Below are 15836 nucleotides of genomic sequence, written 5' to 3'. Positions count from 1 at the left end.
TCTAAATCATTTATCCAGTCAATCAAATCTTCTCCATTGCGACTCCCTAAGTAAATAGGAACCTCTACTTTTGGTCTGGCTCCCAAATACATGAGTCTCCTCACCAGCCTTTCTTGAAAGGCTTCTGCCTCTCCTAGTCCCTAAGAAGGAACTTTGTCTTCAATTTAGCCACCATCTGATCCCATGAATGGATTCTCTCTTTATTCTTCCTTCTCTCGATTTGGACAAAGCCTCACCACATTGTAGTGTGGCCCTTCAACCTGGTACATGCAAACTTAACTCTCTTATCCAATGCTACACCCTCATATTCAAAATACTTGTCTAAATGATTAATCCCATCAATCAAATCTTCTCCATTGTGACTCCCTAAGTAAATAGGAACCTCTACTTTTGGTGTGACTCTCAAATACATGACTGTCCTCACCAGGCTTGTGCCCCTCCTAGTCCCTTTCTATTACCTTCAGGAGGTTGTTCTACCGCCTTTGTTTCATCCTCACGTACAATCTATTGGAGTCCCTCTTCTTTGTGCCCTTTCTAAAGCATCCATCCTTTTTATCAGTTGCTGCAACAAATCTCCATCTTGCCCTCTTTTGCCTCTTCCACGAGCATCACCTCTGCTTATTCTTCTTGGAGTCATATTGTCCACACTCTTGTTCACTTTTGATTTGCAGTCTTTGATACCAAATGATGGCAAATTTAAAGACAAATTACGTAATACAAAAGAGAGAGGAATTAGTCAACCACGTATTGTATCAAGGGATTATGACAGGAATCAAATTTTTACTTTGTATTTTATTCAAAATGATCTTCTGTTACAATCCATCTTTGTTTTCAACAACATAGCCTTCATTTGGCTGTCACATTTTGTTAAGAAGTCCACACACAACTGGGGCGGGGTGGATCAGTTTTGACCTAATATAATAAAAGCCAAACTTATAAACCAGATCTCCAACAATTGAAACAATGATGCATAACAATAAGAAACCATACACCGTGGCATAATAATTTGATGACTAGGGAAACCCTTGCTCAGAGGGAAAACCCCAGCGGCGATGGTACCCACTAGATAATGTACTAATATATAAGTTCCTTGTGGAAGGATGTGATCATGTTAGGAGTCATATACAATGCATTTAGTACAATTGTCCTTATTAGAGGACAAATTCCTGTTAGGAGACATTGAACCCTTGTTAGAAGGTTCCAACCCTGTTAATGGCTGAAAATGTAAAAGGCAATCTTTCAGGATAACATATCCAAAATCATAAACTGACTGATCTACAACTTGCCAAAACAGCTCCATCAAAACTCAACTCAATTGTCCAACACCATCGTTGCTCTGCTTTGATCATCTAGTATAAAATTCACATCCATACACATGCCTATGATACTTGTTGTGCGGTTTTCTCACTGTCGGCCAATTGCAAATGGGGATCCCCACTTTTTGCTTTAGCAAGGAGTCATTGCAAATGGGGGCACATGCCTACGATACTTGTTGTGAATTTTTGTTTTGTAATTGAACTACTATAAAAGGGCAATGCCTTATCATTTGTAATTCATTGGATGAGCCCAGGAATTAGTTTAGGAGATGAGATTAGAGAGCTAGAGTAGAGTAGGATAGCTAAGGGAGAGATGTGATCAAATTGTTGCCATGATGCTTTCAAAGTAATGGATAGTTCATTGATGGTTCTCATGGTGGATTACTTGTTATTGCTTTGGAAGTTTGAGCAATTTTGGCTTGCTAAGAAGTAATATTTGTCTGGGGTTTGTGCAAGGGCTTTGGCATCCTGTTGAGGTATTTTCAAAGTCTAAGTCCTAGTGGAACGGTAGAATTCTAGTCCAAATCATAAAGGTTTCATGTTGGGGAGATGGAAGTAGGATTGTGTCCAAATTTGAATGTTTGGTGCAAATCCTCTCTCCAGAGGATTCCCATGAGCTATCATTTCACCCCGAAATCTCAAGATTTCTCCTTAGGACAAGATGATGTGCAAGCTTGGTTGTGAGGGATCCTTATTGCAACATTGTGTCCATCATCTTCAAGTGCTGTAATTGAGATTAGGTTTCTTTTAATCCTTGGTACATAGAGTACACCTTTAAGAAGAAGAGTATTTCTTTGTTTTAGTTTCAACGTACAATTTCCAATTCCTTCAACGGAGTGTGCTGAGTTATCACCAATGGTAACTTCACCGTTAACCTTCTCTGATAAAGAATCTAGAGTTTCTTTGTATCCCTTTATATGTCTAGAAGATCCTCTATCAATTACCCATGCTTTATTTGAAATTTCATTTGATAGAGAGGAATACAAAACACGGTTCTTAGGATCATAAATCTTCTTCTCTAATGACATTTGTACAATCTGCCTGTTGTTTGGAATTTTCAGGACAATTAGATCTATAGTGTCCAAATTTTTCACATTTGTAACACTATTTTAGATAGATCTTTCTTGGGCTTTCCATTCTTTTGATTTCCCTTTTTCTTCTTGCCTTTGTAAGAGTTTGTATTAAGAACGTGAAGTTCTTCATCTTCTACTTTTGGTTTCCCTCCTTTTTTTAGTTTTTTGAATTTCTCTTGAAGACAATCATTCTTGAGTTTGTTAAAATGTAATGTCCCCTTCTAGTTGACAATGACATATCAGCAGGATTAGCCTATTAACGACTCTCGTAGGCTAATGAGGCATGGTGAGAGAGTCATCTGACAGTCATTCGATGATTACTTGGCTCAGTTTTTGGTTGGAGTAAGGTTTTCCATCTTATATTATTATTGTTTCTATTTGTGGAAACCTTATTTTATAATTTGATGTTGACATGCACTTTATTAATAATATAATATTTTAATATTTTATAAAGTGCAACAATTAAAAAATATTGGAATCTTCTAGAAGTCAAAAAAGAAAAATAATAATATTATTTTATTGAGGCCGACCTCTACAGTAAATTGCTAGAGGAATGCTGCTACAGTGATGCGGCTACAGTAAATTGCTACAGGAACCCTGCTACAATACTGCCGCTACAGTAAATTGCTACATGAACTTTGCTACAGTAATTTGCTACAGTGTTCTTGTTGCTACAGGAACTTGCTGCAGGAAAAAATCCAGATTCCCTTGAGCAGTTTTCCAGGGGCGCATCATTTTGGAGCTGTTTGGCAACCTCATTTTGAAAAATCGAATATTTTGAGGAGGCTGCAACATAACCAGGTTTCCTTTGATTATTCATGCATATTATATGTTATTTAGATGCTACTGCTCTAGGTGGCAGTCTATATCAGACTAAAGCATTTATTCATATGTATGATTGTGATATTGCTATTAGGATTTAACTGTGTGATTTTTGAGTCAAACTCATTGACCCACATTTCATGACCCATATGTATGATGCCAGAGTCTTGGCTTTTGATATCAGCATTGTATTGGAAGGGCATTTGCAATGGAGGAATAAGTAGTTCTAAATCATTGTATTAGTTTGATCTTTGTACGAGGATGCATGACAACTGTTTGACAAAATACCAGTTGGCTGTAGGTGCAAGTTCTTTTACTTAGAAGTCATTGATATGCATTGTAGATGATTAAGAGAATTCATTCATGCCTTTGGATGTGAATTTATGCATTGTAGTATTGAATTTTGATTGTTTAGAGTACTTTGATATCATCTTCAAGTATTTATACCTGACTGATAACTCAGACCAGCAAGTTTTATTCAATTTGTTTGACAAAATTTCAAGGGAACAAAGAGGAGTTTTTGAGTCAGCTCAGGCTAGGGTCATTACATAAAATCCGGGAGTTGATCTCTGACACTTATTCCTTGTGCGAATGTCTCTCATGAATTTGGCAATCCATCTATAGCCATAAGTGTTAATTCTGTGTCACTAATGATGGTTCCTATGCTTGATAGTTCATCTCTAATGCCGACAACTCTTAAGAAGTAAGAAATTATCAATTCTCCTTTCTTTATCTAAATGTGATTCAGTTGCCTTTTCAGTGCAAGAACCTTGGTTGCATTGTTTACTTCATAGGCATTTCGTAATGCATTCATCATATCAAAGGCAATCTGATGTTTTGTAAGCATAGGTACAATATCATTTTTAACTCCATCCAAGATGATTTGAATAGCTTTTCTATTTCCTCTGCTCCAGATAAATTTGTGAGGTTCAACCGGGGGTTGTTTGGATGCTCCATCAATGAATTGTTTTACATTGTTCTCTTCAAGAATCATCATGATTCTCAACTTCCAGGCTTCAAAGTGCTCTTTCCCATCTAACTTGTCCTCAGGTCTGATTATGTAAGCCATGGAAGATAGAAGATTGTTGCTTGATGTGTACGAAGTCTGATTACTGAAATTTAGCTGAGCCTAGGTTCGATTACCAGAGCTCTAATGCTATGTAAAGTTTCTGCTAAATCCTTATCTCTTAATTAGACTTTTAATCCAGTCTTATATGTTGAGAATGATCTTCTATGTAGTATTAATATTGATGAAATTAGTGCTTATTATAATGCAGATACAATACTGAATATTTAACCTTTTATTGTGCTAGAGAATCTCAGATATAAATTGTAGGATATAAAATGCTTATAGGAGCAGATTGCTGTAATTGTGTCCTATAAGGGAGATAACCCTTCCAAACTTGGCACCTATAGGACAAATGTATATATCATTAAATGCCAACATTAGAGATATATTACTATTAAGAGACTGTCAGACCTATAGGTTATCTTGGTTAATATTCTTAACATTAACAAGTACTAAACATAATAGTTACTTTATTCCGACTACATCTATCCCCCCCGAAAAAAGAAGTCCTCTTCCAGATGATTGTAGAACATGAAACCAACAACAAAAACAACTTTGACTTCAAGAGGAAGGATGGGAGGACGTCCCTGTGCTCGGAGTTCCCCTTAGCCATTGCAGGTCTCACTCAGCTATCTCCTACTTTGTTGGAACGCCCTGGAATATCCATAAGACGTCCATCTTTTTGGCTTCTGCAGCGGCGACCTTGCCCTCCAATTTAGCTTTTTCTTTGTTCCAAGTTTCCTGCATAGCAACTTTCTCCACGGCCCATTGTTGTTGAAAATTATTTCTTTCTAGCCTTTCCTTTTGAAGTTTCAAAAAGGTTACCCAAAAGGCAACCTCCATTGCTGTTAGCGCCTCTATGAGAGGCAATTGTTCTTGTCCCATGGAAATGATAGAGTTGCCCGTCCATGTATTAGCCATGTCCTCCTTTGAATAGTCACCCTTTTCTAGTAGCCCCCAATCCGTGTGGCAGTCAGTCTGCATAAAGGCAGCTAATGCCTCTGCTGCGATGATAATAGTTTTTAGATTTTGAGCCCTGGCCTGCTCCACGATCTTTCGAGTAGAATGCTCCATGGGGAACAATTCAGCCTTGGTTGCAAAAGAGGCTGTGAATGGTGGTTGCTTGCGCTCACTTTGTATTTCTACCTGTTCCTCAGCAGCTGTCTCTATGGGTGAAGACACCATGCCTTCTTCCTCGAGTGCCCTGTTCGCTTCCTCCAGGATGGTATCTGTCTTGACCACATCTGTACCAGCTATTGTTGTCATGCTACCCTAGGTATGAATTTTCCCAGTTTTCTCCTCTCTTCCTACTGGTTGTACCACAAAAGCAATCAGATGGACTATTTTTGGCCCAAGAGGTGTTTGTAACCTCACTTAATAGGCACACTTTGTTTGACACCTCAAATCGATGACTTTAGCACGAGATGACTGTTCTAAAAAGATAAGTGGCGCCATCTTCGGAATTGATATTTTGGAAGCCCCCCATTTCGGAATTTGTTGTCGGGCATGTTTTTCTTCCTTGACTCCTGCTTGATTTGGATTGGAAGTATCTGCTGCCTTAATTCTGTCGGGACCACTAGGCGGTTTCTGGTAAAGTTCAGGAGGTTCTGCGACCCCTGCTGAAAGTGGCCGCTTTGTAGGTGGTAAAAACGTCACTGCCTATGGAGTCCCCTGTAGACGACTCAAGTAGATCTCTGTCTCCTGTGAGTCCGAGGAGGATGAATCCATATCGCTACCTTCTTCTGAACTTTCGTCATCCTCCTCTTCCACTTCTTTGATCACTACTGTTTGTTTCAGTTTCTTTTTCTAGGTTCTCCTTCATTGTGAGATCCTATGGTATCCATATGCAGCCAGTATGTCATAGTCGGCTTCTAGGGCTCCACCCTATTAGCCGGTACCAGAATTCCTCGGTGCTCACTGCGCACCAGAGTGTGTACTGCTTCTAAGAACAAGCCCACCGTATGATGAGGCATATAAAAGGCTTTATGTTTCAACTCCATGAATTCTCATAGTCTATCTGAAAGAAATTTAGACCAGTTATATACTTGTCCTTTATACAATCCCTCCATTGTAGGTAACATCCAAGGGTCAATGTCGGTCGTGCGGTTGCTCGCAGGGAGCTTGCTTTTAACCAAATCTACAACACAATGCCATTCATCATTTGCTATGAAAATTTTCTTTAGACCCCTACTATTCTTCAAGATTCCTTCCCATTCTAGACTTGTAAGATCTTTCCTGCACATTAATTTCAACCATTTCTTCTTGTGTCATAGAAGTTTTTTCCACTTGCCTTTGCTAGGAATTTCGAATACCCTACTTATTTTTTCTGGTGAATAAGAAATTGTCACCTGTTGCTGAAAATGTTGTACTATAGATTTCTTGCATGATTTCTCATAACCTATAATTAATTTTCGTAGTATAGGCTCAAATTCTTTTCATTCAAAAATTGGCATAAAAATTATTTTGTCTACCTCTGCTGTGTACAATGCCTTTTTTAGGGGATGATCCTCTTCCGCTTTCTCCCACCAAGCCCTGCATTCACTTCCCATCACACTCTCAAATGTAATATTCTCAGCAGTGATTGTCATTTTCTGTGCCTCTTTCCCTTTACTTTTTGACATCTTCCTTACCTCCTTTGTTTGCAATGCGGCAAATTTCTTCTTTTTGGAGTTGATAATGTTTCCCTTGCTCGGATTTCCAATGCTTAGTCCCACCATTGTGCGTTGATGCGTCAGTTCTTAGATCTTTTCAACTATTTGTATCTGCCACATGTACTAACTGTACCAACGTCACCATTGTGTGTTGATGTGTTAGTTCCTAGATCTTTTCAACTATTTGTATCCGCCACCTGTACTAACTGTACCAATGGTTCTTACGATGTGACTGCTTGCAACAAAACTTTTTTTCCGTCTCAGAATTGATAGGTCGTATGGATATTTCCTCTTCCTTACATTCGGATGTCAATGACTCGAATTGCCGTACGGATATTAATGATTGTACATGTGCGGATTTCCATGCCTGCTCATGTCGTACGGATTTCCCAGACTGCTTATGTCGTACAGATTTCCCACACTGCTTATGCCATACAGATGGTTGTTACCATACAAACTCCTCTCTTGAAGATTGTTGCCGTACGAAATTCCCACCTGAAGAATGCTGCTGTACGGATGTGTGCTTCTGCTACACGGGCTTGCTCTCTATGCGACTTTGTCGTACGATGTCATGGTCAAGTACTAGCATAATTCCTTCTTGCCGTACGGATGTAGTCTAGAAATGGCGTATGTTATCCTCTTTCTTCAGTACGTTAGCCTGTTATTGCCGTACGTTATCCTTATGTTGCCGTACGCTTGTCTGGAAGTGTCCCTGTACGACCACCCTTCCTTCTCGTATGGCTATCCATACAACAACCCTCCCCTCTTGTACGACTGTTTGTACGACCACCCTTTCCTTTTGTACGACTGTCCGTATGACTATCTCTTCGACTGTGGCTACCTCTGCATCTTCTTGACTTCCTTCTCTGTCAATTCCTTCTCTGACAATTCCTTCTCTCGCAATTCAGCTAATGTTTTGCAACTCCGCCTCTTTATAAGGACTTGGTTTGGTTTTTCCTCCTTGGTCACTCTCCTTTTGCTTTTCGTTCCTCTTTTATATTTATAAAATAGCTACTTGCCAATTTATTCCATCTCTCATACACTTCCAACTTAGACCCATTTACTATGTCTTTGATAGGTTTGTTATCCAGAGTAGATGACTTTATTGCCCCATTCTCTTTATAGTGCATGTACTCCTTCAGGTACATTCCTTCCGACTGAGAGTTTTTGTATTTGTAACATATTACATTCTGCGTGGAAAACTTCATAATCTCCCATTTGCTAGTAGAATAATCCATTAAGGGAATTTGTGTCATCGTCTAAGCATTCCCTTAGTTTGAGCTCCCCTTCCTCACCTGATTCCATCCCTTCAAAGTTTTCTCCTTTAGAGTCTGATGCCAAGTCTTGACTTTCTGACTGGTTTCTGAGATCTATGATTTACTTTCTTCCTTCAATCTCAATAGATAGTGTGTTTCGTTTCCAGTTATGGGTAGCTTTTGCTACGACCAACCATCCTTTGCCTAATAAAGCATCGTACCCTTTCTTTTCTAAAAGGATAACCACAAAATCAATAAAAAATTGTTGTGTACCAATGATGACTTTTTGTCCCATCAGCATTCCTATACTCTTGATTCCATGTTGGTCCGCTCCTACTGGTTGAAATGTTAGGGGCCAGAGTGTAGGTTTCCCTAATTCCTTCCATGTTTCTTTTGATAAGACATTTACACTGGAACCTCCATCTACAATAGTATTTGAGAGTTTGCACCCTAGTTTCTCCATCTCTACTACCACTGGTGTTCTCCCCATCCCTATGGTGAACAACGTACTTCTCCTTCTTTCTCTTTCTTTGAGGTTGTCTCTTTTAGTTTTGCCCTGTGTTAGTTCCACTTGCAATTGGGGTAATGTTTCTAATAAATCACCTATTTTTACTAGGACAGCAGTTTCTAGTACTTGCCTCACAATATTCGTTATACCCCTACTGGAAGTAGGTTTTTTTGACATTGTCTTTCCTCGCTCCCCCATGCTATCTTGAATGTCTTTCTTTGCTTCATGAAATCTTTCCGTCTCCGTACTAGCATTTGGGTAGGTTAATTTTTTGGCTTGTATCCTGGTGACCGCAAGAATTTTGTCTCCTACATCTTCAATGTTTAACATATTTACTCCCTTCTGTCTTGAGCAATTTGCATCTTCATGATTGCCTGACCCACACCATTTACAGAGCATCCCTCCATTTTATCCTCCTCCGCTTTGGCAATCTCGTACAAAGTGTCCCCATTCATTGCATCTCCTACATTGGATCATTGGTCTCCCTTTGGAATCATACTGAAGTGGATGCCAGGGTGTGTTGTTATTGCTATTGTCATTGCTATTATTGTTACTTCTTCTCCTGTTGTTTCTGTATTCTCTTTGTGAGGCTTCCATATTTATATTTTTCTGAGGAGTGGAGGGTGGTGTGGATTGTTCCCCTTGGGTCAGGATTACTTGAGCGCTCCATATTTTTAAATTGTAAGGACGATCTTTAATTGTGTGCCCCATTACCTGAAAAATCTCGCAAAATGCTTTCTTCAAGCAAGATCCTTTTGTATGGCCTTCCTTTTCACAGTCAGTACACTAGAGTTCTCTCCCTTCTTTCTTATCTTCTTTACTCCCTGCCACGTCCTTCATCAATCGTCTCAAATTTTTTCTTAAGGCTTGAATAGTTTTGGATTCTTCTTCGCTCTCTTCCGAACTTTCACTGGAGCTTACATTCCTTCTCACCTTAGAGGTTTTACTCTCACTTTCTATGTCCATGGCGCGAGTACATGCATCCCCAAAGGTTGATGGTGGAACTATCTTCATTTTTTTTTCTAAGGGACGGTGTTAGTCCTTCAATGAATCATCATTTCTTTAGTCCATCTGCCGGCTTGTTGTTCAGTTTACCTATGAGCTCTTTCAGTCGTCTAGTGTAGGCTTTGACAGATTCACTCTTCCCTTGTGTTATAAATCTTTGTTACAATTTTATCATCGTCTCTCAGCATTCTGAATTCCTCTTCAAAAGCTGTGCGGATATTACTCCAGGTGTTTTTCTTTGCTACGTCCAAGTTAGTATACCAATCAATGGCAACACCCCTTAGTGTGGCAGGGAAGGCTTTTAACGATTTTGCTGGGTCATTTTCTCCATTCGCTTGCCATATTGTTATGCACATTTTACATTGCCAAGCGGGATCCTCTAAGCCGTCCCCTGTGAACCTTGGCATTTTTGTTTATCTATAGCCATTATGTTAGGTTTTTTCCCTATTGTGGGAACACCTCCTCCCGATGGGACACCTCCTCCCAATGAAACACTTCCTCCGGAGTGAACTTTGGATGGAACACTTCCTCCCGACTGGAAGTTCACTCTCAAGGAAGAACTACTGAAAGTATCTTCTTCTTCTTGACTTTGCTCCCTTCAGAGATCTTTCCCTGCAGGCGTCTTTGGATTTCTGTCTCCCAACTTCCTTGCTGGTGTCTCCGAGATGACCAAATTTGCTATACCTTCGATTGTATGCTCGATCAATTCTTCTTGGATTCTTGTAGAATCCCCTTGTCCTCCCTTCAAGTTACGATGTCTCTCCTGTTGCTACTGGAGACTTAGTACCCTCAAGGCAACTCCTTCCTCGGTTTCTTCTCCTAGTACCCACCTGGGATATATATTTGGAATCAGGGGCATGAATCAATTTTATTGTCTTTCTCTTTTACTCGTACCAAATTGCTTGCTAACAAGCGAGGAATCTCTCCTAGGAGATTGTACACCGCTGGTGGCATTGGGAGTTCATTGCGTACCGTACCTTCAGGGACCATTCTCTTGGGCTTCCCTTCGTATGTATTAATCGACCGCAACTTCCCAGGCTGACACCAGATCACGTGTCAACTATCTTCCTAGTTATTTCCTCCTCTTCCCATCACTATTTATTACTTGGATGAGCGGTACAAAGGGCCTTCCCATTAGTCCATCCTGCCGACCTCCAGGTTCGGACTTAGGCAACGGTGCCAAAAGTGTAGATTGGAATATCACACAATTTCATAGATACACAGAATAATCCAATTGTTACATATGAAGTAGAACCTAGAACATACCATTCATACCACAATACCAGTAGGCAAGGAAATGATTTCTTTATTAATATAAAAAATCAACATGAGTACATTATCAATGTTCTAGACATTTATAGAAGGGTCGGTTAGTTGGAAACTAACCGATGCATTTCCTCACCACCTAACTACCCAACTCAACTAGCTTTAACAAGTACTAAACATAATAGTTACTTAATTCCAACTACATATCTTTTCTTTTCATGAAGACTCTAAGATAAGATAATGATATTAATGTTCAACGAAAGACCAACAAAGGGTCTATGGGACTGAATAATTACAACAATGAGGTTGGCAGCAGCAGGAGCACACAAAGGTGTCCAAGAAAAAAAAAAAACAAGATAAAGCAAATAAAGAACCAGAGAGGAGGCCAAGAAAGAGACTAGGAGTCCTTTTTAGGCAAAAATAAGTAACTCATTGAATGATATGTATGTCGATGAGTAAAGGCCTTGCCTTGTATGTGACCACTTGTAGAGAGTGTCGCTGGTGCAAATAGCTGGTCTGGGACTTGACGCATCTAGAATGCCTAGTAGATCTAGTAGAGCTAGAAGGCCTTTCCACCCCACGCAAAGGAGATAATGGTGTGAAAAAGGCAGCAATGAGCTGAGTAGACGAGTTCCGATGCGGAAGCAGTGATTGGATCGTGAGGATAAGATTTCAATGTTATAGATGAAGGGGTTGATGATTGAGTAAGATAAAGTTGAAAGTGTCCCAACGCCTAGGAATAGGGTGACATGTCAATGTCAAAGTCTGGTGAAAATGGTTGCAAGGTTTCATATATCTGTGGCATCAGATCTTACTAGTTATTATATTTGTGTCTCTGACACAACCACTTATCATCCCCTTTTCCCGGTCATACTTTTTCTCCCGCTTCGGGATTGATCATGATGTTTCCTGCATCCAAATCCAGAACGAATGTGGTTAAACATTTGATAATCATTCTGAGTAGTAGGAGACTCAACATGTATCCAGATTTGCTTTTGTTATTGGATAGCGTCAGTCAGAGACTGCAGATTGTATATGTATGTGTGTATATGTTTTACATACACTCACATACATATACATAATCAGTCTGATAATATATCCTAAATCTGATCAAGCACTTGATATCAAATTAAGATGAAATTCTGTACATATATATATACATTCGATACCAAAACATGATGGTCTTGTAGATTGATCCAATATGCCTCTTTATATGAATACATATCAGTCACAATTAGTCTGATCCTGTAGAAGATCAGATTAATTAGTTAATACTACCTAATCATATTGGAAAATCGTTACTCTTGATATTGAAAGGCGTCCATTGGAATCAATATATATATATATATATATATATATATATATATATATATATATATATATATATATATATATATATATATGTGCACCGATGATTGTAGTATTACATCGAAATCGATAAATGATCAATACCTTCAGCAGATCGACGTAAATCATATTGCTCATATCATTCATATACCATCTGATTTATATCTTATCTATATTGCATTCACAGTCTACATACCACTGTCTTCTTGCAGATCGAGACTCAGAATCAGAGAATAATATTATTGCAGATCGGGCTCTTACATACAGGGTGAGTTACATATACTGGAGGTATTAAAGATTGAACACATTATTCGGCTTTGATAAAGTTACATCTGCCCTTATACCTACAAATAAGAGTGCAAACTTATTAGTCAACCTTGATTAAAATTAAAAGAAACATACAGTCTGATAGAAGTTCAATTCATTCACAGCTTTACCTGTTAAAAATCATTCATAACTAGAATCAGCTTGATAAATCCTAACTAATTGTAAACCTTCTTAATTACAAATTGTGACATAATAAAATACCATTAATTTTGATTAGGTCTAATTTGTAATGTCCTAATCCGGAAACTAGAATCTGCCTAGGGCATGACTTGCAAAACCAGGGGCAGGCCACAATAAAACCATTTAGGGCACAAAAGTTAAACCATTGTAAATTATAATTCCAATACCATGTAGGGAAAATTAAAACCACAGTTTAATAATTCTTAACCTCTTAGGGCACATTTACAAAACTACTGTTGAAATGAAAACAATTAAATCTAAGCAAAATAGTATGAAACATGTAACATAGCAGTCTCGGAAAGGGGTGTGACAAACATCATCTCTGCTTTCCTTTGCCCATCCAGTATAAAAGTTCGCATCCATATACATGCCTATGATACCCAACCAAGGAAAACATCTCTCCTTTATACCCTTTGCAAACACTTAATTAGGTTGACCTGTTAAACCTTCCCTAATGTACATTTGCTCTTGTAGGTTCAAACTAAGGCATGCATGCCTTCATAATCATCATTAAAAATATTACAATACAGTTCCCACATGTTACAATATTAATATCACATTTGCCAATGATTAAATATACTCTTTCTCAACACAGTCTACTGCCAGTAAAATATATGACATGTTACACACCAGCAACCTTTCCAGAATAATCCAAATGCTTTCCAATCATGAACATAGATGCATGAACGAGTCTTTTATCACATCCCAAGCTCGCTGACCTTAATTCCAACTCACCAATAAGATACAACAAAAATGCTACCGTCTCTGTCATTATTCCCTGTTCATTGGTCTAGAACAATCTGTAACTTATCTAGAACATAACATAACTTATCTACACTCATTCTGCTACACAAATCTAAGCTTGCATACATAGTGCTGGTACACATCAACTTCGCTGTACTGATAATCAACCTGCGATATAGTGAATCTGTGTCTGTCACAAACATACAACTATATGTTGTCATAAATACAACACATAAGCTACTCATTCCAGTGCGAACAAGACCTCAATTCCTAACACTTTCACTATCAATAGATTCTTTCTTAGATCACTCTCACTCGACATATGACACACAAACCCTTAGTTACTGGGTTCGGACCCTGGAGCTTGGGTCTGGATCTGGACTCGTCTGGGTCCGGATTCGTGCTTGGGTCCAGGCAAGGTCCCTAATTGGGATTGTGGGCCATAGAAGTGTTTCAAACTACATTAAAATATCATTTAAAAAATATTTTCAATGTATGATTTTCTTTACAATATTAACATTGATTAATGAGTGAGTATTTAATGTTTATCACATTTGGCCTTGATCGATGATCAAGTAACATTGATATATTCATATTATGAAATGACTTCGTAAGTTAGTCTTATAACTATGCATGTTTCTCTTTTTTTTGCATATATACACACACACACACACACACACACACACACACTCACGAACCCACCCATGAACCTAAATGGGAAATTTTTTTTTGCCCGAACCCACGAACCCGAACTCCGAACCTGAATCCGTCCCCAAACCCAAATCGGCAACTTAGCACAAACCTGTCTCGAAGTGCAGACAATTCCTCTCAATTACTGTCAAGTCCTCTCTCTATTAAAATGACCAACCTCTCTCCTTTCATTTGGTAGGGCCTTCCTCCTTTCTTTGCCATGTTCCCTTGGTTCCTCTTCGGTTGGTCGACTCCAACAAACCATTCAATAGTCGATGCAGGATCAAACCAATACACAACACTGTCGGGTTTAGGAGAATAATAGCCAAAAATAGTTTATGCCCAATTGCGATTAATTATTGTCTCCGGGGTGACAGGAGGTTCTAAGGCGACAGGAACTTGCATTAGAGCCGCGACAAGACACAAACAAGAATCAAAAGGAAAGAAAATCAAAGAAAAAACAAAATTGAAGCAAGAAGAAATAAACCAAAATTTGCACAAGTATAATGCCTCAGCATCATAACCAATGATGAAAACTTGTGTGATTACTTGCAAATTTTATTTGCAGAAGTCACACGTTATTGTAATCCAAATTTGCTTGTTTGTGAGATTTTTAAAAGCTTGCTGTGGCTTAAAATGGAAAAACTTGCCTAATGTTGGCGAAAACCTGTAAACTGCTAATGGCTGAATTAGAATTTGTGCATTGACATACTGAGCTGCTCAATGATTTTAGGAATCAGTTAAAATGTTTGCAATTTCTAGATCATAGGTTGTAGTTGTATGGCAACTAGAGTGCCAGGAATGAGTTAAAATTGTGGGGATTTTGTTGTGATTTGCAGTCACAGGCTGCAGTTGCACAGGAAACAGAGGACAAATTTTGGAAATAAATCCAGATAGTGGCAGCAGACCATTTCGAGCTTTAGGCAGTGAATAAATTGACGATTTGTATGTTTTACTGTCATTTAAACTTGGAGTTCACATGTAATTGGCTATTGAGAGCTTGGACTATTTTCCTTTTGTATGCTACATACAGATTGGCATTTTGGGTTGTAAATAAATGAAATCAGTAATATGATGTTCAAATTTAGGACTACATGTATTTTTGAACAATACTTAAAAAATGTATTTTAAAATGTTTGATGAAATTGCTTGAGTTATACCTGAAACTTTCCCCAAGTTTTTGCCTAGTCCTAGATTTTTATAACTTTTGGCTTAGTTGAGTAATTGCTGTGTTGGAGAGTTTTTGTACTACGATTGTAATGATGATCACCTCCTCTGTGGTTTTTTCTCACATTAGCGTATTATGTCAGAGATATATTTGGCCTTCATGTTTTGATTTCTTTTATATTTTATAACCTGCTTTCAACACTTTAAAAAGTGCTTCTCACATTTCCCATATGTATCAGCTCAAAATATGATAAAGAGAAGGTTCAAGATACTAATTTTATATTTGGTGTACTTATGTAGATGAAGGCCCTCATTCGTTGTCTTGCTTTTATCCGGCTATTAGCAAATATATTTAAAGTTAACACATAAATTTGCATGTTTGAGTTTATCCATGCACGCAAATTTGATTATTCCA

General features: G+C 38.4%; 1 protein-coding gene across 2 annotated transcripts in view; it reads left to right on the top strand.

Annotated features, from left to right (window-relative positions):
- The window catches only part of LOC149532957 (uncharacterized), a 125812-nt gene that overhangs the window by 54619 nt on the left and 55357 nt on the right, over window positions 1-15836 (top strand). The gene's annotated exons all lie outside the window — the stretch shown is intronic.

Source organism: Cupressus sempervirens, chromosome 10 (assembly GCF_028749045.1).
Source record: "Cupressus sempervirens isolate cs-2001-9-10 chromosome 10, ASM2874904v1, whole genome shotgun sequence".
NCBI classification, from domain to species: domain Eukaryota; kingdom Viridiplantae; phylum Streptophyta; class Pinopsida; order Cupressales; family Cupressaceae; genus Cupressus; species Cupressus sempervirens.
Note: the sequence above shows the minus strand (reverse complement) of the source record. Positions and strands in the feature narration are given on the sequence as shown.